Here is a 21,512-nt window from a genome sequence, read left to right on the forward strand (position 1 = left end):
TAAAGATAAGGTGTATGTTTTTGTTATAGGGATAGTTTTTTGAAGCTTGTATGACAACTTTTTATGCATTTTATGGTATAGTACATAAAGAAGACAAAAATTCTACAAAATAAACAGGATTGTAGTAAAACTAACCATGATTCAAATAGCTATTACACAAAGGCACAAGAAAAACACAAATATATAATGAGTTTATTAAGTAGACAAAAAAAATAATAATTTGAATAAAAAAAAAAATAGTGAACAGGAAAAAAACACATCTTGCCGCAAACAGGGTATAGTTACTAGAAGTACTATAAAAATACAATAATGAAAAAACTACCATTGTAACTTATTATTTTCTATTACTTACATAAATAACAACAAGAATATAAGAATATTTTGATACTAAAAGGGGTTTGAAAGTACAGTATAGGTTGCACTTTGTAAATCACGTGTGATTTGCAAGTCATGCCTCTTTTGGGGAGAAATTGAATGTGCATTAAATACTGCTACTGTTTACATAGTTGTTGCCATGGATGCAAAGTAATTTTTTTTTAAATAAGACTTGATTGGAGAATTAAATGGATATAAATAAAAATGTCTATTTATTTAACTTATTTTTCAGGAGGACTGGAAGACATTTGGGTGTTGAGTCAAATTTAATGGAAAAATTCAGTGCGAACCTGCAATGTTTATAAATGGAGGGCAGTAAAACTTAAAAAATATGCCGCACAGCTATATGTTTTTATTAGTGCAAAAAAAAGTAGTGCATGTCTCCTTTCCAGGGAAATATAACATTCTCCTCAAAACTTCCTGAATGAAGAGTGACTGCATATGCAATTTAGGCAGTTCCTATGGATAACTGCATTGCTGGTTTTACACAAGTGCAACCTCTATATAAGGTAAATAATGGGAATTCACCCCTGAGCCTCCATGGGATCCCAATTTCGGACCCCTTTTGGGTTTTCATTTTACAGAAACAACATGGAATCATTTTGGAATGCATTGGCTTTAGCTTTGTCTAAGAAAAGTGAAAAAAATTATGGAAATTATGACTGAACAGTGTGGGTTGGAGCTTTGGAGCTTGGGGTCTATGGGAAAAAAGTTATGAATTGGCCTGATGGCACTAGAACTCTTGAAAGAGCTCACAGATTATCTTATATGCTAGATAAAAGAATATTAAAAGAAAATCTTCCCCGTTTCTCTCCAAATGGTGATCTTTTAGATATTTCACACCTTTGCCATAACCCCAAATGTATTAAACCGGAGCACCTGATTTTAGAGTCGCACAGTATAAACATAGAGAGAATTGTCTGTAGACAGACAAAACAGTGTACAAATAATCATTTACCGTGTTGTCTTATCTGATGCAGGTAATTTATTTATTTTTAACATGTCTTGATCGGAGTTTTTTGGCAAACGAATACTCTTGAGGCTGTTTTGCGGCCAGCCGTTTTGTCGGTAAAAGTTTGTTTTTCTCATAGTCTTTTTCCTCTTGATACTCATCATAAATTTTATATAGTTCATGCTTTTTTGAGCATCTCTGATCTGTGTACTGCTTTGACTGCTTATATAATTTATGTTTTTCATTGTGTTGTTGAATATTTTTCAGACCTCGGGCAGCACGACTTCCTGGTTCGATGAGAACCCCAGCCGCTTTACAGAGTTTAACGATGGATTCTCCAGGGCCATTATTTACATTGTGTATAGCTGTATGTACCCTTCCTTTATAGTTTCTGGTAAATGTTACATTGCTAGGTACAGTTGCACGTATTGCACGGTTAGTTGCTTCAGCTTTTTGTGTGTTAGTGTTTTTGCATGTACGGTTTAGCATGGTAGGTCCAAGGCGATTTTTTTACGCATTCACGTAACAATGCTGCTGTGTTCTCTGATTTATTTAATTTAAAGGTATTTTTCAGATAAGCTGATTTTTCAGTCCATGTCTTCAAACTGTTCCTATTTGAACAAACAAGGGAATATTTTGTACACCCGTTATGATCACCCTGATAGCAAGAAACTATAGCATGACATATATATGATAGGTGAACTTTTACCCGTACAGAGTCCATATTGAATTTATCAAAGGCAGCATTGTACTCTGCCTGACAACGTGCCGCCATATCTAATGCAAACCTTTTTAGCATTTTATCTTTCTCTGAAACTAATCGTGCCGGCATTATTTCCTTCAGACCTGACATTTTTTTAATAAAATTTCTATGATTTGCGGACACATGTCTTGTATCTAGAAAATGAATTGGCTGAGTATTGGTTGTAACAGCTTTAAAAAGAGACTCTGCAGCTCTAAATGCACTGCTGTCAGGGTCAGTGGTAATTTCTTGAACTTCCAGACCATCATTTTTCAGGTCTAACAAGCAGTCTTTAGCCCATCGCTCCTCACTGCCTATGCTGTCATGCATTTCAATGTTTGCGGAACAGTGACCTTTGTGAGATTTAACTTTTGTTTTTGTTTTATGTTCACTCTTATTTGAGCAAAGCTTAGACACTTGTCTTGTGCTTACAATACTGTGCTTATAAGTATTATTTTCTAACATGTTATATGTACATTGGGTAGCTGGTTGAAATGGTGTTTTACCCATTCCGGAATAAATAGGGTTATTATACATTCCGTCGGCCTGAATGTTAATAATATTAGGATTACCCCTGTGAGATGATAATGAATAATTCATGAATATGCATGAACATTTCATGAACTGTTCATGAACAGATTTCATGAACAGTTCATCATATCTTCATGAACATTTGATGAGCAATTCATGAACTGAAAATCGACAGTAATGTTCATGAACTTTAATGTTCATGAACAATTCATGAACAAGAAAGGTTCATGAGCATTTAAATGTTCATGAACAACAATGATCATGAACCCTTTCTTGTTCATGAATTGTTCATGAACTTTGTTCATAAATTGTTTATGAACATTGAAGTTCATGAACACTTAAATGTTCATGAACCTTTCTTGTTCATGAATTGTTCCAGTAGATTCCACTGGAATTATCACTGGTAAATCCACAAACTGATTAACTAATATAAAAATTATGTGTGATATATAAACTTCTCTTCCTTTCTGTAATTCAAAACTTGCTGTCTCTGTATTTCCAACAATAATTGCTGAATAAAGGTATTAAAATGGAGTCTGCATAAAATCTGTTTCATATCATTGCTGGCAGCTCATATTTAATCCCCTAAAAGTACAAAAATATCCACAAAGAATCAATTGTTCAAGAGGTAATGATTGTATGAAGCAATACATTCAATAGAAACAGCATTATGCATCTTAAATTGCATTGGAAGTTTAAGTTAAACTCAAATTTAGTACCCCCTACCCCCCTCTTTAACCCTTGAAGATGAAACTGGCGACTTAAATTATTATTAACGATTCACCAAGAAGTTAATTTACGATGAATATTATTCACACAATTTAATTTCTACATATCAGATTATCATATATACCCATGTACCATTTACATGTCAGATTACGATATGTCTGTTATGAATGTGACAACAATATATCAATTTATCATTCTTCATTAATTTATTGTCTGCCTAAACTTTCTGATGTTTTGCTCAGATTAAAATCCTAAATGTTTTATATTGCCTCAACAAATTGTATTTCATAATCATTATATGTTAAATCAAATACTTATCTGAAAACATCTGCGTTTGGATTCTCCATTTTTGTTATCCAGCGTAATCATATGACGTCATATTTGCAAGTGCGTTTAAGTCAAGGTGTCAATCTCGTCCCATATAATATCGGCCCGAAGTTGATTCGTCCCTGTTATGGTATTTCAGTGAACTTCTCAAAATCGGTCGACCGTTGGACTACGGAAACAGCTGATTTGCGGGGTTTGCCGGCTTGTAGAAATTTAAAATCACAAGAGTTACTTCCCCTTAATATGGGTGTTTGAGAATGTTTTGAAAATGTATTTCACTTTCATTAAAATATACGTTTTCCTTTAAAATTTTAGTTTTGTATATAATATCTATCTTAAAATACAGCTACAACTTCTATTTCATCTTATTTTATTTTTTTTATTTTGCAGGAATAAAAAAATAAAAACACCATACATTTATGATATTTCATGAATAATTAGGTAAAATGTTCTACTCTAAACGGTCATAACGGTACCTATGATACTCATTTATACATGTGATGTAAGTTATAAATGTTACACCTAGTGATTCATCAAAACTTCATGAACATTCATAAATACTTTTAATGAACATTTCATGAATTTTTATGAGCAGCTAGTGATTCATCAATACTTCATGAACATTCATAAAATACTTTTAATGAACAGTTCATGAATTAAATTCATGAACCTTCATTTATGAATTATTTATGAATTTTCATGTACCATTCATGAACATTCACGAACCATTCATGATATTTCATGAAGTCATGAATTTCTTCTCGCCGGGGAATCACCTCTTAATATGTTTATTTCCTTAATTAATTTTCTTTTCTGAACCAAATCCTTTTGATTGTACTCTTCTATAATTTCAGAAACAACATTAGCACTGTGTTGCATACTTGAAGTGGAAGGAGCTGGTATATTAGAACCAAGAAATAATTTCTGTAGACCAGTTGTGCTGATAGCTATGTGATTAAGTGCGACTTGTATGGATAGATTAATAGCTGCTGTTCGACAACCACGTTTCTTAGCGATCACCTCATTGTAAAGGTTGAACATTTTTGAATGGTAAGAACACTCATTGCAGCTTGCCTTTTCCCTCCAGGCAGCCCCTCTTTGCTGCTCTGCACTTAAATCCCATGATATGAACCCTGTACACATAGGGGATATTTGTCTGTGTTCTATGAAAACCTCATTCCACATCTGTTCAAGTTCATTGATCCGAAGGAGTCGAAAACTATTTTTCTCTGATCTGAAGTTGAAAAATGTTGCCAAAATTGAAGTGAATTAGTTTTTTATTTGTTAAACTAAGTTTGGAAAATGTGAAAATAATTCTATTTTGAATTACCTCCCTTACAATAGTGTTTTCTTTAAATAAGCTTTTTGATCAAATGTACTCTCAAAAGTGCATATTTTTTTCTTTGCCTGTGTTTTTATATATATTATATATAGGACTAGAAATTTTAAAATAAGTATAATCCTAGCTTGCATTTTCTTCAGATGTCACATTTAAAGAATTGGCATATAAGACACATGCCTTTTTCTTCATAGTTGTTTATAAATGGCTTTTTTAAGCAAGTTTAATTATTTTTGAAAGCTTAATAACAAAAAAAGTATTCTTACCCTGTTTTTGTTTCATTTTCGGCACATTTTTCAACTTCTGTTTTTGTCGTAGGTTTCGGCCTTAGAAAACGAGCTGACTTTGTAGAGGCAGGAATTAGTTGAACATTCTTTTTATGAACAGATTTAGTCACTAAGTCATACAAGTCTTTTGGTAGTCTCACAAATTTGCCTTTTTCAGCAGGTAAAGTCTTATTTCTGTATTTTTTCCCCTTATTATATGGCTTGTTTCCTTTCTGAAATGTGTATTTCCTTAGACGCCATGGGATTAGACCCATTGTTATTGTAAGAATTGTTTGAAATGCACTTTATTCCAGTATTTTAATATTTAAACATCAAATATAGGACCTTACAACTAAACAATCATGAATGACTAAGTTTTTTGTTTATATCTGATGGAACTGAAGGTGACCCCAGATGTAAGATTTTTTATATAAATCATATAAAAATCATCATGATGGCTAATCTCATTATTTTGTAATTTGACAAGTTCATATAATTTGACCTCTCTTCATTTAATTTTTTTATCAGTGCTGACAGGCTTGTGTGCTATAACATAAACAGAAAGTAAAGATAAGGTGTATGTTTTTGTTATAGGGATAGTTTTTTGAAGCTTGTATGACAACTTTTTATGCATTTTATGGTATAGTACATAAAGAAGACAAAAATTCTACAAAATAAACAGATTGTAGTAAAACTAACCATGATTCAAATAGCTATTACACAAAGGCACAAGAAAAACACAAATATATAATGAGTTTGTTAAGTAGACAAAAAAAATAATAATTTGAATAAAAAAAAATAATAGTGAACAGGAAAAAAAGACATCTTGCCGCAAACAGGGTATAGTTACTGGAAGTACTATAAAAATACAATAATGAAAAAACTACCATTGTAACTTATTATTTTCTATTACTTACATAAATAACAACAAGAATATAAGAATATTTTGATACTAAAAGGGGTTTGAAAGTACAGTATAGGTTGCACTTTGCAAATCACACGCTTTGTAAATCACGTGTGATTTGCAAGTCACGCCTCTTTTGGGGAGAAATTGAATGTGCATTAAATACTGCTACTGTTTACATAGTTGTTGCCATGGATGCAAAGTAATTCTTTTTTAAATAAGACTTTGATTGGAGAATTAAATGGATATAAATAAAAATGTCTATTTATTTAACTTATTTTTCAGGAGGACTGGAAGACATTTGGGTGTTGAGTCAAATTTAATGGAAAAATTCAGTGCGAACCTGCAATGTTTATAAATGGAGGGCAGTAAAACTTAAAAAATATGCTGCACAGCTATATGTTTTTATTAGTGCAAAAAAAAGTAGTGCATGTCTCCTTTCCAGGGAAATATAACATTCTCCTCAAAACTTCCTGAATGAAGAGTGACTGCATATGCAATTTAGGCAGTTCCTATGGAAAACTGCATTGCTGGTTTTACACAAGTGCAACCTCTATATAAGGTTAATAATGGGAATTCACCTCTGAGCCTCCATGGGATCCCAATTTCGGATCCCTTTTGGGTTTTCATTTTACAGAAACAACATGGAATCATTTTGGAATGCATTGGCTTTAGCTTTGTCTAAGAAAAGTGAAAAAAATTATGGAAATTATGACTGAACAGTGTGGGTTGGAGCTTTGGAGCATGGGGTCTATGGGAAAAAAGTTATGAATTGGCCTGATGGCACTAGAACTCTTGAAAGAGCTCACAGATTATCTTATATGCTAGATAAAAGAATATTAAAAGAAAATCTTCCCCGTTTCTCTCCAAATGGTGATCTTTTAGATATTTCACACCTTTGCCATAACCCCAAATGTATTAAACCGGAGCACCTGATTTTAGAGTCGCACAGTATAAACATAGAGATAATTGTCTGTAGACAGACAAAACAGTGTACAAATAATCATTTACCGTGTTGTCTTATCTGATGCAGGTAATTTATTTATTTTTAACATGTCTTGATCGGAGTTTTTTGGCAAACGAATACTCTTGAGGCTGTTTTGCGGCCAGCCGTTTTGTCGGTAAAAGTTTGTTTTTCTCATAGTCTTTTTCCTCTTGATACTCATCATAAATTTTATATAGTTCATGCTTTTTTGAGCATCTCTGATCTGCGTACTGCTTTGACTGCTTATATAATTTATGTTTTTCATTGTGTTGTTGAATATTTTTCAGACCTCGGGCAGCACGACTTCCTGGTTCGATGAGAACCCCAGCCGCTTTACAGAGTTTAACGATGGATTCTCCAGGGCCATTATTTACATTGTGTATAGCTGTATGTACCCTTCCTTTATAGTTTCTGGTAAATGTTACATTGCTAGGTACAGTTGCACGTATTGCACGGTTAGTTGCTTCAGCTTTTTGTGTGTTAGTGTTTTTGCATGTACGGTTTAGCATGGTAGGTCCAAGGCGATATTTTACGCATTCACGTAACAATGCTGCTGTGTTCTCTGATTTATTTAATTTAAAGGTATTTTTCAGATAAGCTGATTTTTCAGTCCATGTCTTCAAACTGTTCCTATTTGAACAAACAAGGGAATATTTTGTACACCCGTTATGATCACCCTGATAGCAAGAAACTATAGCATGACATACATATGATAGGTGAACTTTTACCCGTACAGAGTCCATATTGAATTTATCAAAGGCAGCATTGTACTCTGCCTGACAACGTGCCGCCATATCTAATGCAAACCTTTTTAGCATTTTATCTTTCTCTGAAACTAATCGTGCCGGCATTATTTCCTTCAGACCTGACATTTTTTTAATAAAATTTCTATGATTTGCAGACACATGTCTTGTATCTAGAAAATGAATTGGCTGAGTATTGGTTGTAACAGCTTTAAAAAGAGACTCTGCAGCTCTAAATGCACTGCTGTCAGGGTCAGTGGTAATTTCTTGAACTTCCAGACCATCATTTTTCAGGTCTAACAAGCAGTCTTTAGCCCATCGCTCCTCACTGCCTATGCTGTCATGCATTTCAATGTTTGCGGAACAGTGACCTTTGTGAGATTTAACTTTTGTTTTTGTTTTATGTTCACTCTTATTTGAGCAAAGCTTAGACACTTTTCTTGTGCTTACAATACTGTGCTTATAAGTATTATTTTCTAACATGTTATATGTACATTGGGTAGCTGGTTGAAATGGTGTTTTACCCATTCCGGAATAAATAGGGTTATTATACATTCCGTCGGCCTGAATGTTAATAATATTAGGATTATCACCTCTTAATATGTTTATTTCCTTAATTAATTTTCTTTTCTGAACCAAATCCTTTTGATTGTACTCTTCTATAATTTCAGAAACAACATTAGCACTGTGTTGCATACTTGAAGTGGAAGGAGCTGGTATATTAGAACCAAGAAATAATTTCTGTAGACCAGTTGTGCTGATAGCTATGTGATTAAGTGCGACTTGTATGGATAGATTAATAGCTGCTGTTCGACAACCACGTTTCTTAGCGATCACCTCATTGTAAAGGTTGAACATTTTTGAATGGTAAGAACACTCATTGCAGCTTGCCTTTTCCCTCCAGGCAGCCCCTCTTTGCTGCTCTGCACTTAAATCCCATGATATGAACCCTGTACACATAGGGGATATTTGTCTGTGTTCTATGAAAACCTCATTCCACATCTGTTCAAGTTCATTGATCCGAAGGAGTCGAAAACTATTTTTCTCTGATCTGAAGTTGAAAAATGTTGCCAAAATTGAAGTGAATTAGTTTTTTATTTGTTAAACTAAGTTTGGAAAATGTGAAAATAATTCTATTTTGAATTACCTCCCTTACAATAGTGTTTTCTTTAAATAAGCTTTTTGATCAAATGTACTCTCAAAAGTGCATATTTTTTTTTTTGCCTGTGTTTTTATATATATTATATATAGGACTAGAAATTTTAAAATAAGTATAATCCTAGCTTGCATTTTCTTCAGATGTCACATTTAAAGAATTGGCATATAAGACACATGCCTTTTTCTTCATAGATGTTTATAAATGGCTTTTTTAAGCAAGTTTAATTATTTTTGAAAGCTTAATAACAAAAAAAGTATTCTTACCCTGTTTTTGTTTCATTTTCGGCACATTTTTCAACTTCTGTTTTTGTCGTAGGTTTCGGCCTTAGAAAACGAGCTGACTTTGTAGAGGCAGGAATTAGTTGAACATTCTTTTTATGAACAGATTTAGTCACTAAGTCATACAAGTCTTTTGGTAGTCTCACAAATTTGCCTTTTTCAGCAGGTAAAGTCTTATTTCTGTATTTTTTCCCCTTATTATATGGCTTGTTTCCTTTCTGAAATGTGTATTTCCTTAGACGCCATGGGATTAGACCCATTGTTATTGTAAGAATTGTTTGAAATGCACTTTATTCCAGTATTTTAATATTTAAACATCAAATATAGGACCTTACAACTAAACAATCATGAATGACTAAGTTTTTTGTTTATATCTGATGGAACTGAAGGTGACCCCAGATGTAAGATTTTTTATATAAATCATATAAAAATCATCATGATGGCTAATCTCATTATTTTGTAATTTGACAAGTTCATATAATTTGACCTCTCTTCATTTAATTTTTTTATCAGTGCTGACAGGCTTGTGTGCTATAACATAAACAGAAAGTAAAGATAAGGTGTATGTTTTTGTTATAGGGATAGTTTTTTGAAGCTTGTATGACAACTTTTTATGCATTTTATGGTATAGTACATAAAGAAGACAAAAATTCTACAAAATAAACAGATTGTAGTAAAACTAACCATGATTCAAATAGCTATTACACAAAGGCACAAGAAAAACACAAATATATAATGAGTTTGTTAAGTAGACAAAAAAAATAATAATTTGAATAAAAAAAAAAAATAGTGAACAGGAAAAAAAGACATCTTGCCGCAAACAGGGTATAGTTACTGGAAGTACTATAAAAATACAATAATGAAAAAACTACCATTGTAACTTATTATTTTCTATTACTTACATAAATAACAACAAGAATATAAGAATATTTTGATACTAAAAGGGGTTTGAAAGTACAGTATAGGTTGCACTTTGCAAATCACACGCTTTGTAAATCACGTGTGATTTGCAAGTCACGCCTCTTTTGGGGAGAAATTGAATGTGCATTAAATACTGCTACTGTTTACATAGTTGTTGCCATGGATGCAAAGTAATTCTTTTTTAAATAAGACTTTGATTGGAGAATTAAATGGATATAAATAAAAATGTCTATTTATTTAACTTATTTTTCAGGAGGACTGGAAGACATTTGGGTGTTGAGTCAAATTTAATGGAAAAATTCAGTGCGAACCTGCAATGTTTATAAATGGAGGGCAGTAAAACTTAAAAAATATGCCGCACAGCTATATGTTTTTATTAGTGCAAAAAAAAGTAGTGCATGTCTCCTTTCCAGGGAAATATAACATTCTCCTCAAAACTTCCTGAATGAAGAGTGACTGCATATGCAATTTAGGCAGTTCCTATGGAATAAAATTGAGAAAGGAAATGGTGAATATGTCAAAGCGACAACCACCCGACCATAGAGCAAACAACAGCCGAAGGCAACCAATGGGTCTTCAATGTAGCGAGAATTCCCGCATCCGTAGGTGTCCTTCAGCTGGCATTGCTGGTTTTACACAAGTGCAACCTCTATATAAGGTAAATAATGGGAATTCACCCCTGAGCCTCCATGGGATCCCAATTTCGGACCCCTTTTGGGTTTTCATTTTACAGAAACAACATGGAATCATTTTGGAATGCATTGGCTTTAGCTTTGTCTAAGAAAAGTGAAAAAAATTATGGAAATTATGACTGAACAGTGTGGGTTGGAGCTTTGGAGCATGGGGTCTATGGGAAAAAAGTTATGAATTGGCCTGATGGCACTAGAACTCTTGAAAGAGCTCACAGATTATCTTATATGCTAGATAAAAGAATATTAAAAGAAAATCTTCCCCGTTTCTCTCCAAATGGTGATCTTTTAGATATTTCACACCTTTGCCATAACCCCAAATGTATTAAACCGGAGCACCTGATTTTAGAGTCGCACAGTATAAACATAGAGAGAATTTTCTGTAGACAGACAAAACAGTGTACAAATAATCATTTACCGTGTTGTCTTATCTGATGCAGGTAATTTATTTATTTTTAACATGTCTTGATCGGAGTTTTTTGGCAAACGAATACTCTTGAGGCTGTTTTGCGGCCAGCCGTTTTGTCGGTAAAAGTTTGTTTTTCTCATAGTCTTTTTCCTCTTGATACTCATCATAAATTTTATATAGTTCATGCTTTTTTGAGCATCTCTGATCTGCGTACTGCTTTGACTGCTTATATAATTTATGTTTTTCATTGTGTTGTTGAATATTTTTCAGACCTCGGGCAGCACGACTTCCTGGTTCGATGAGAACCCCAGCCGCTTTACAGAGTTTAACGATGGATTCTCCAGGGCCATTATTTACATTGTGTATAGCTGTATGTACCCTTCCTTTATAGTTTCTGGTAAATGTTACATTGCTAGGTACAGTTGCACGTATTGCACGGTTAGTTGCTTCAGCTTTTTGTGTGTTAGTGTTTTTGCATGTACGGTTTAGCATGGTAGGTCCAAGGTGATATTTTACGCATTCACGTAACAATGCTGCTGTGTTCGCTGATTTATTTAATTTAAAGGTATTTTTCAGATAAGCTGATTTTTCAGTCCATGTCTTCAAACTGTTCCTATTTGAACAAACAAGGGAATATTTTGTACACCCGTTATGATCACCCTGATAGCAAGAAACTATAGCATGACATACATATGATAGGTGAACTTTTACCCGTACAGAGTCCATATTGAATTTATCAAAGGCAGCATTGTACTCTGCCTGACAACGTGCCGCCATATCTAATGCAAACCTTTTTAGCATTTTATCTTTCTCTGAAACTAATCGTGCCGGCATTATTTCCTTCAGACCTGACATTTTTTTAATAAAATTTCTATGATTTGCGGACACATGTCTTGTATCTAGAAAATGAATTGGCTGAGTATTGGTTGTAACAGCTTTAAAAAGAGACTCTGCAGCTCTAAATGCACTGCTGTCAGGGTCAGTGGTAATTTCTTGAACTTCCAGACCATCATTTTTCAGGTCTAACAAGCAGTCTTTAGCCCATCGCTCCTCACTGCCTATGCTGTCATGCATTTCAAAGTTTGCGGAACAGTGACCTTTGTGAGATTTAACTTTTGTTTTTGTTTTATGTTCACTCTTATTTGAGCAAAGCTTAGACACTTGTCTTGTGCTTACAATACTGTGCTTATAAGTATTATTTTCTAACATGTTATATGTACATTGGGTAGCTGGTTGAAATGGTGTTTTACCCATTCCGGAATAAATAGGGTTATTATACATTCCGTCGGCCTGAATGTTAATAATATTAGGATTATCACCTCTTAATATGTTTATTTCCTTAATTAATTTTCTTTTCTGAACCAAATCCTTTTGATTGTACTCTTCTATAATTTCAGAAACAACATTAGCACTGTGTTGCATACTTGAAGTGGAAGGAGCTGGTATATTAGAACCAAGAAATAATTTCTGTAGACCAGTTGTGCTGATAGCTATGTGATTAAGTGCGACTTGTATGGATAGATTAATAGCTGCTGTTCGACAACCACGTTTCTTAGCGATCACCTCATTGTAAAGGTTGAACATTTTTGAATGGTAAGAACACTCATTGCAGCTTGCCTTTTCCCTCCAGGCAGCCCCTCTTTGCTGCTCTGCACTTAAATCCCATGATATGAACCCTGTACACATAGGGGATATTTGTCTGTGTTCTATGAAAACCTCATTCCACATCTGTTCAAGTTCATTGATCCGAAGGAGTCGAAAACTATTTTTCTCTGATCTGAAGTTGAAAAATGTTGCCAAAATTGAAGTGAATTAGTTTTTTATTTGTTCAACTAAGTTTGGAAAATGTGAAAATAATTCTATTTTGAATTACCTCCCTTACAATAGTGTTTTCTTTAAATAAGCTTTTTGATCAAATGTACTCTCAAAAGTGCATATTTTTTTCTTTGCCTGTGTTTTTATATATATTATATATAAAAACCATGCACTATTTAGCTCTTGAAAATATATATAGGACTAGAAATTTTAAAATAAGTATAATCCTAGCTTGCATTTTCTTCAGATGTCACATTTAAAGAATTGGCATATAAGACACATGCCTTTTTCTTCATAGTTGTTTATAAATGGCTTTTTTAAGCAAGTTTAATTATTTTTGAAAGCTTAATAACAAAAAAAGTATTCTTACCCTGTTTTTGTTTCATTTTCGGCACATTTTTCAACTTCTGTTTTTGTCGTAGGCTTCGGCCTTAGAAAACGAGCTGACTTTGTAGAGGCAGGAATTAGTTGAACATTCTTTTTATGAACAGATTTAGTCACTAAGTCATACAAGTCTTTTGGTAGTCTCACATATTTGCCTTTTTCAGCAGGTAAAGTCTTATTTCTGTATTTTTTCCCCTTATTATATGGCTTGTTTCCTTTCTGAAATGTGTATTTCCTTAGACGCCATGGGATTAGACCCATTGTTATTGTAAGAATTGTTTGAAATGCACTTTATTCCAGTATTTTAATATTTAAACATCAAATATAGGACCTTACAACTAAACAATCATGAATGACTAAGTTTTTTGTTTATATCTGATGGAACTGAAGGTGACCCCAGATGTAAGATTTTTTATATAAATCATATAAAAATCATCATGATGGCTAATCTCATTATTTTGTAATTTGACAAGTTCATATAATTTGACCTCTCTTCATTTAATTTTTTTATCAGTGCTGACAGGCTTGTGTGCTATAACATAAGCAGAAAGTAAAGATAAGGTGTATGTTTTTGTTATAGGGATAGTTTTTTGAAGCTTGTATGACAACTTTTTATGCATTTTATGGTATAGTACATAAAGAAGACAAAAATTCTACAAAATAAACAGATTGTAGTAAAACTAACCATGATTCAAATAGCTATTACACAAAGGCACAAGAAAAACACAAATATATAATGAGTTTGTTAAGTAGACAAAAAAAATAATAATTTGAATAAAAAAAAAAAATAGTGAACAGGAAAAAAAGACATCTTGCCGCAAACAGGGTATAGTTACTAGAAGTACTATAAAAATACAATAATGAAAAAACTACCATTGTAACTTATTATTTTCTATTACTTACATAAATAACAACAAGAATATAAGAATATTTTGATACTAAAAGGGGTTTGAAAGTACAGTATAGGTTGCACTTTGCAAATCACACGCTTTGTAAATCACGTGTGATTTGCAAGTCACGCCTCTTTTGGGGAGAAATTGAATGTGCATTAAATACTGCTACTGTTTACATAGTTGTTGCCATGGATGCAAAGTAATTCTTTTTTAAATAAGACTTGATTGGAGAATTAAATGGATATAAATAAAAATGTCTATTTATTTAACTTATTTTTCAGGAGGACTGGAAGACATTTGGGTGTTGAGTCAAATTTAATGGAAAAATTCAGTGCGAACCTGCAATGTTTATAAATGGAGGGCAGTAAAACTTAAAAAATATGCCGCACAGCTATATGTTTTTATTAGTGCAAAAAAAAGTAGTGCATGTCTCCTTTCCAGGGAAATATAACATTCTCCTCAAAACTTCCTGAATGAAGAGTGACTGCATATGCAATTTAGGCAGTTCCTATGGAATAAAATTGAGAAAGGAAATGGTGAATATGTCAAAGCGACAACCACCCAACCATAGAGCAAACAACAGCCGAAGGCAACCAATGGGTCTTCAATGTAGCGAGAATTCCCGCACCCGTAGGTGTCCTTCAGCTGGCATTGCTGGTTTTACACAAGTGCAACCTCTATATAAGGTAAATAATGGGAATTCACCCCTGAGCCTCCATGGGATCCCAATTTCGGACCCCTTTTGGGTTTTCATTTTACAGAAACAACATGGAATCATTTTGGAATGCATTGGCTTTAGCTTTGTCTAAGAAAAGTGAAAAAAATTATGGAAATTATGACTGAACAGTGTGGGTTGGAGCTTTGGAGCATGGGGTCTATGGGAAAAAAGTTATGAATTGGCCTGATGGCACTAGAACTCTTGAAAGAGCTCACAGATTATCTTATATGCTAGATAAAAGAATATTAAAAGAAAATCTTCCCCGTTTCTCTCCAAATGGTGATCTTTTAGATATTTCACACCTTTGCCATAACCCCAAATGTATTAAACCGGAGCACCTGATTTTAGAGTCGCACAGTATAAACATAGAGAGAATTTTCTGTAGACAGACAAAACAGTGTACAAATAATCATTTACCGTGTTGTCTTATCTGATGCAGGTAATTTATTTATTTTTAACATGTCTTGATCGGAGTTTTTTGGCAAACGAATACTCTTGAGGCTGTTTTGCGGCCAGCCGTTTTGTCGGTAAAAGTTTGTTTTTCTCATAGTCTTTTTCCTCTTGATACTCATCATAAATTTTATATAGTTCATGCTTTTTTGAGCATCTCTGATCTGCGTACTGCTTTGACTGCTTATATAATTTATGTTTTTCATTGTGTTGTTGAATATTTTTCAGACCTCGGGCAGCACGACTTCCTGGTTCGATGAGAACCCCAGCCGCTTTACAGAGTTTAACGATGGATTCTCCAGGGCCATTATTTACATTGTGTATAGCTGTATGTACCCTTCCTTTATAGTTTCTGGTAAATGTTACATTGCTAGGTACAGTTGCACGTATTGCACGGTTAGTTGCTTCAGCTTTTTGTGTGTTAGTGTTTTTGCATGTACGGTTTAGCATGGTAGGTCCAAGGTGATATTTTACGCATTCACGTAACAATGCTGCTGTGTTCTCTGATTTATTTAATTTAAAGGTATTTTTCAGATAAGCTGATTTTTCAGTCCATGTCTTCAAACTGTTCCTATTTGAACAAACAAGGGAATATTTTGTACACCCGTTATGATCACCCTGATAGCAAGAAACTATAGCATGACATACATATGTTAGGTGAACTTTTACCCGTACAGAGTCCATATTGAATTTATCAAAGGCAGCATTGTACTCTGCCTGACAACGTGCCGCCATATCTAATGCAAACCTTTTTAGCATTTTATCTTTCTCTGAAACTAATCGTGCCGGCATTATTTCCTTCAGACCTGACATTTTTTTAATAAAATTTCTATGATTTGCGGACACATGTCTTGTATCTAGAAAATGAATTGGCTGAGTATTGGTTGTAACAGCTTTAAAAAGAGACTCTGCAGCTCTAAATGCACTGCTGTCAGGGTCAGTGGTAATTTCTTGAACTTCCAGACCATCATTTTTCAGGTCTAACAAGCAGTCTTTAGCCCATCGCTCCTCACTGCCTATGCTGTCATGCATTTCAATGTTTGCGGAACAGTGACCTTTGTGAGATTTAACTTTTGTTTTTGTTTTATGTTCACTCTTATTTGAGCAAAGCTTAGACACTTGTCTTGTGCTTACAATACTGTGCTTATAAGTATTATTTTCTAACATGTTATATGTACATTGGGTAGCTGGTTGAAATGGTGTTTTACCCATTCCGGAATAAATAGGGTTATTATACATTCCGTCGGCCTGAATGTTAATAATATTAGGATTATCACCTCTTAATATGTTTATTTCCTTAATTAATTTTCTTTTCTGAACCAAATCCTTTTGATTGTACTCTTCTATAATTTCAGAAACAACATTAGCACTGTGTTGCATACTTGAAGTGGAAGGAGCTGGTATATTAGAACCAAGAAATAATTTCTGTAGACCAGTTGTGCTGATAGCTATGTGATTAAGTGCGACTTGTATGGATAGATTAATAGCTGCTGTTCGACAACCACGTTTCTTAGCGATCACCTCATTGTAAAGGTTGAACATTTTTGAATGGTAAGAACACTCATTGCAGCTTGCCTTTTCCCTCCAGGCAGCCCCTCTTTGCTGCTCTGCACTTAAATCCCATGATATGAACCCTGTACACATAGGGGATATTTGTCTGTGTTCTATGAAAACCTCATTCCACATCTGTTCAAGTTCATTGATCCGAAGGAGTCGAAAACTATTTTTCTCTGATCTGAAGTTGAAAAATGTTGCCAAAATTGAAGTGAATTAGTTTTTTATTTGTTAAACTAAGTTTGGAAAATGTGAAAATAATTCTATTTTGAATTACCTCCCTTACAATAGTGTTTTCTTTAAATAAGCTTTTTGATCAAATGTACTCTCAAAAGTGCATATTTTTTTCTTTGCCTGTGTTTTTATATATATTATATATAAAAACCATGCACTATTTAGCTCTTGAAAATATATATAGGACTAGAAATTTTAAAATAAGTATAATCCTAGCTTGCATTTTCTTCAGATGTCACATTTAAAGAATTGGCATATAAGACACATGCCTTTTTCTTCATAGTTGTTTATAAATGGCTTTTTTAAGCAAGTTTAATTATTTTTGAAAGCTTAATAACAAAAAAAGTATTCTTACCCTGTTTTTGTTTCATTTTCGGCACATTTTTCAACTTCTGTTTTTGTCGTAGGCTTCGGCCTTAGAAAACGAGCTGACTTTGTAGAGGCAGGAATTAGTTGAACATTCTTTTTATGAACAGATTTAGTCACTAAGTCATACAAGTCTTTTGGTAGTCTCACATATTTGCCTTTTTCAGCAGGTAAAGTCTTATTTCTGTATTTTTTCCCCTTATTATATGGCTTGTTTCCTTTCTGAAATGTGTATTTCCTTAGACGCCATGGGATTAGACCCATTGTTATTGTAAGAATTGTTTGAAATGCACTTTATTCCAGTATTTTAATATTTAAACATCAAATATAGGACCTTACAACTAAACAATCATGAATGACTAAGTTTTTTGTTTATATCTGATGGAACTGAAGGTGACCCCAGATGTAAGATTTTTTATATAAATCATATAAAAATCATCATGATGGCTAATCTCATTATTTTGTAATTTGACAAGTTCATATAATTTGACCTCTCTTCATTTAATTTTTTTATCAGTGCTGACAGGCTTGTGTGCTATAACATAAGCAGAAAGTAAAGATAAGGTGTATGTTTTTGTTATAGGGATAGTTTTTTGAAGCTTGTATGACAACTTTTTATGCATTTTATGGTATAGTACATAAAGAAGACAAAAATTCTACAAAATAAACAGATTGTAGTAAAACTAACCATGATTCAAATAGCTATTACACAAAGGCACAAGAAAAACACAAATATATAATGAGTTTGTTAAGTAGACAAAAAAAATAATAATTTGAATAAAAAAAAAAAATAGTGAACAGGAAAAAAAGACATCTTGCCGCAAACAGGGTATAGTTACTAGAAGTACTATAAAAATACAATAATGAAAAAACTACCATTGTAACTTATTATTTTCTATTACTTACATAAATAGCAACAAGAATATAAGAATATTTTGATACTAAAAGGGGTTTGAAAGTACAGTATAGGTTGCACTTTGCAAATCACACGCTTTGTAAATCACGTGTGATTTGCAAGTCACGCCTCTTTTGGGGAGAAATTGAATGTGCATTAAATACTGCTACTGTTTACATAGTTGTTGCCATGGATGCAAAGTAATTCTTTTTTAAATAAGACTTGATTGGAGAATTAAATGGATATAAATAAAAATGTCTATTTATTTAACTTATTTTTCAGGAGGACTGGAAGACATTTGGGTGTTGAGTCAAATTTAATGGAAAAATTCAGTGCGAACCTGCAATGTTTATAAATGGAGGGCAGTAAAACTTAAAAAATATGCCGCACAGCTATATGTTTTTATTAGTGCAAAAAAAAGTAGTGCATGTCTCCTTTCCAGGGAAATATAACATTCTCCTCAAAACTTCCTGAATGAAGAGTGACTGCATATGCAATTTAGGCAGTTCCTATGGAAAACTGCATTGCTGGTTTTACACAAGTGCAACCTCTATATAAGGTAAATAATGGGAATTCACCCCTGAGCCTCCATGGGATCCCAATTTCGGACCCCTTTTGGGTTTTCATTTTACAGAAACAACATGGAATCATTTTGGAATGCATTGGCTTTAGCTTTGTCTAAGAAAAGTGAAAAAAATTATGGAAATTATGACTGAACAGTGTGGGTTGGAGCTTTGGAGCATGGGGTCTATGGGAAAAAAGTTATGAATTGGCCTGATGGCACTAGAACTCTTGAAAGAGCTCACAGATTATCTTATATGCTAGATAAAAGAATATTTAAAGAAAATCTTCCCCGTTTCTCTCCAAATGGTGATCTTTTAGATATTTCACACCTTTGCCATAACCCCAAATGTATTAAACCGGAGCACCTGATTTTAGAGTCGCACAGTATAAACATAGAGAGAATTTTCTGTAGACAGACAAAACAGTGTACAAATAATCATTTACCGTGTTGTCTTATCTGATGCAGGTAATTTATTTATTTTTAACATGTCTTGATCGGAGTTTTTTGGCAAACGAATACTCTTGAGGCTGTTTTGCGGCCAGCCGTTTTGTCGGTAAAAGTTTGTTTTTCTCATAGTCTTTTTCCTCTTGATACTCATCATAAATTTTATATAGTTCATGCTTTTTTGAGCATCTCTGATCTGTGTACTGCTTTGACTGCTTATATAATTTATGTTTTTCATTGTGTTGTTGAATATTTTTCAGACCTCGGGCAGCACGACTTCCTGGTTCGATGAGAACCCCAGCCGCTTTACAGAGTTTAACGATGGATTCTCCAGGGCCATTATTTACATTGTGTATAGCTGTATGTACCCTTCCTTTATAGTTTCTGGTAAATGTCACATTGCTAGGTACAGTTGCACGTTTTGCACGGTTAGTTGCTTCAGCTTTTTGTGTGTTAGTGTTTTTGCATGTACGGTTTAGCATGGTAGGTCCAAGGCGATATTTTACGCATTCACGTAACAATGCTGCTGTGTTCTCTGATTTATTTAATTTAAAGGTATTTTTCAGATAAGCTGATTTTTCAGTCCATGTCTTCAAACTGTTCCTATTTGAACAAACAAGGGAATATTTTGTACACCCGTTATGATCACCCTGATAGCAAGAAACTATAGCATGACATACATATGATAGGTGAACTTTTACCCGTACAGAGTCCATATTGAATTTATCAAAGGCAGCATTGTACTCTGCCTGACAACGTGCCGCCATATCTAATGCAAACCTTTTTAGCATTTTATCTTTCTCTGAAACTAATCGTGCCGGCATTATTTCCTTCAGACCTGACATTTTTTAGCTCACCTGGCCCAAAGGGCCAAGTTTGCTTTTCTCATCACTTGGCGTCCGGCGTCCGTCGTTGTCCGTCGTTGTCGGCGTCCGTCGTCCTGCGTTAACTTTTACAAAAATCTACTCCTCTGAAACTACTGGGCCAAATTTAACCAAACTTGGCCACAATCATCATTGGGGTATCTAGTTTAAAAAATGTGTCCGGTGACCCGGCCAACCAACCAAGATGGCCGCCATGGCTAAAAATAGAACATAGGGGTAAAATGCAGTTTTTGGCTTATAACTCAAAAACCAAAGCATTTAGAGCAAATCTGACATGGGGTTATATTGTTCAACAGGTCAAGATCTATCTGCCCTGAAATTTTCAGTTGAATCGGACATTTCGTTGTTGGGTTGCTGCCCCTGAAATGGTAATTTTAAGGAAATTTTGCTGTTTTTGGTTATTATCTTGAATATTATTATAGATAGAGATAAACTGTAAAAAGCAATAATGTTCAGCAAAGTAAGATCTACAAATAAGTCAACATGATCAAAATGGTCAGTTGACCACTTTAGGAGTTATTGTCCTTTATAGTCAATTTTAAACCATTTTTCGTAAATCTTAGTAATCTTTTAGAAAAATCTTCTCCTCTGAAACTACTGGGTCAAATTTAACCAAACTTGGCCATAATCATCATTGGGGTATCTAGTTTAAAAAATGTGTCTGGTAACTCGGCCAACAAACCAAGATGGCGACCATAGCTAAAATTAGAACATGGTGGTAAAATGCAGTTTTTGGCATATAATTCAAAAACCTGGGATAATTCCAATATATATAAAGTATTGGTATTGAATTAATATTTAAGAAATATTTGAACCATACCATTTACTTAGAATGAAGACCATGTTTTCAGTGTCATGAGTTTTAGTTAGTTGTACTTTGTTGTTTAAAATTTTCTTTGTGGTAATAAGATATAGCAAAAAGAAACTCTTCAATGAAAAGTTAAAATTATACTTCATTTCC

The 21,512-nt window shown here is 33.6% G+C and overlaps 4 long non-coding RNA genes across 4 annotated transcripts; all 4 read left to right on the forward strand.

The window, feature by feature from the left end:
- The first annotated feature begins 1,401 nt into the window (after positions 1-1,401).
- Positions 1,402-6,568, forward strand: LOC139486384 (uncharacterized). Its single transcript, XR_011655570.1, has 3 exons — positions 1,402-1,694; positions 4,511-4,706; positions 6,451-6,568. It is a non-coding gene; the product is annotated as an uncharacterized lncRNA (long non-coding RNA).
- Positions 6,569-7,455: 887 nt separating this feature from the next.
- Positions 7,456-10,733, forward strand: LOC139486386 (uncharacterized). Its single transcript, XR_011655572.1, has 3 exons — positions 7,456-7,537; positions 8,565-8,760; positions 10,505-10,733. It is a non-coding gene; the product is annotated as an uncharacterized lncRNA (long non-coding RNA).
- A 904-nt stretch (positions 10,734-11,637) lies between these two features.
- On the forward strand, positions 11,638-14,951 carry LOC139486385 (uncharacterized). The gene is made up of 3 exons (XR_011655571.1): positions 11,638-11,719; positions 12,747-12,942; positions 14,723-14,951. It is a non-coding gene; the product is annotated as an uncharacterized lncRNA (long non-coding RNA).
- Positions 14,952-15,855: 904 nt separating this feature from the next.
- LOC139486383 (uncharacterized) lies at positions 15,856-20,048 on the forward strand. Its single transcript, XR_011655569.1, has 4 exons — positions 15,856-15,937; positions 16,965-17,160; positions 18,941-19,217; positions 19,928-20,048. It is a non-coding gene; the product is annotated as an uncharacterized lncRNA (long non-coding RNA).
- The last annotated feature ends 1,464 nt before the right edge of the window (positions 20,049-21,512 follow it).

The sequence above is a fragment of the Mytilus edulis genome, chromosome 8 (assembly GCF_963676685.1).
Source record: "Mytilus edulis chromosome 8, xbMytEdul2.2, whole genome shotgun sequence".
In the NCBI taxonomy this organism is placed as follows: Eukaryota; Metazoa; Mollusca; class Bivalvia; order Mytilida; family Mytilidae; genus Mytilus; species Mytilus edulis.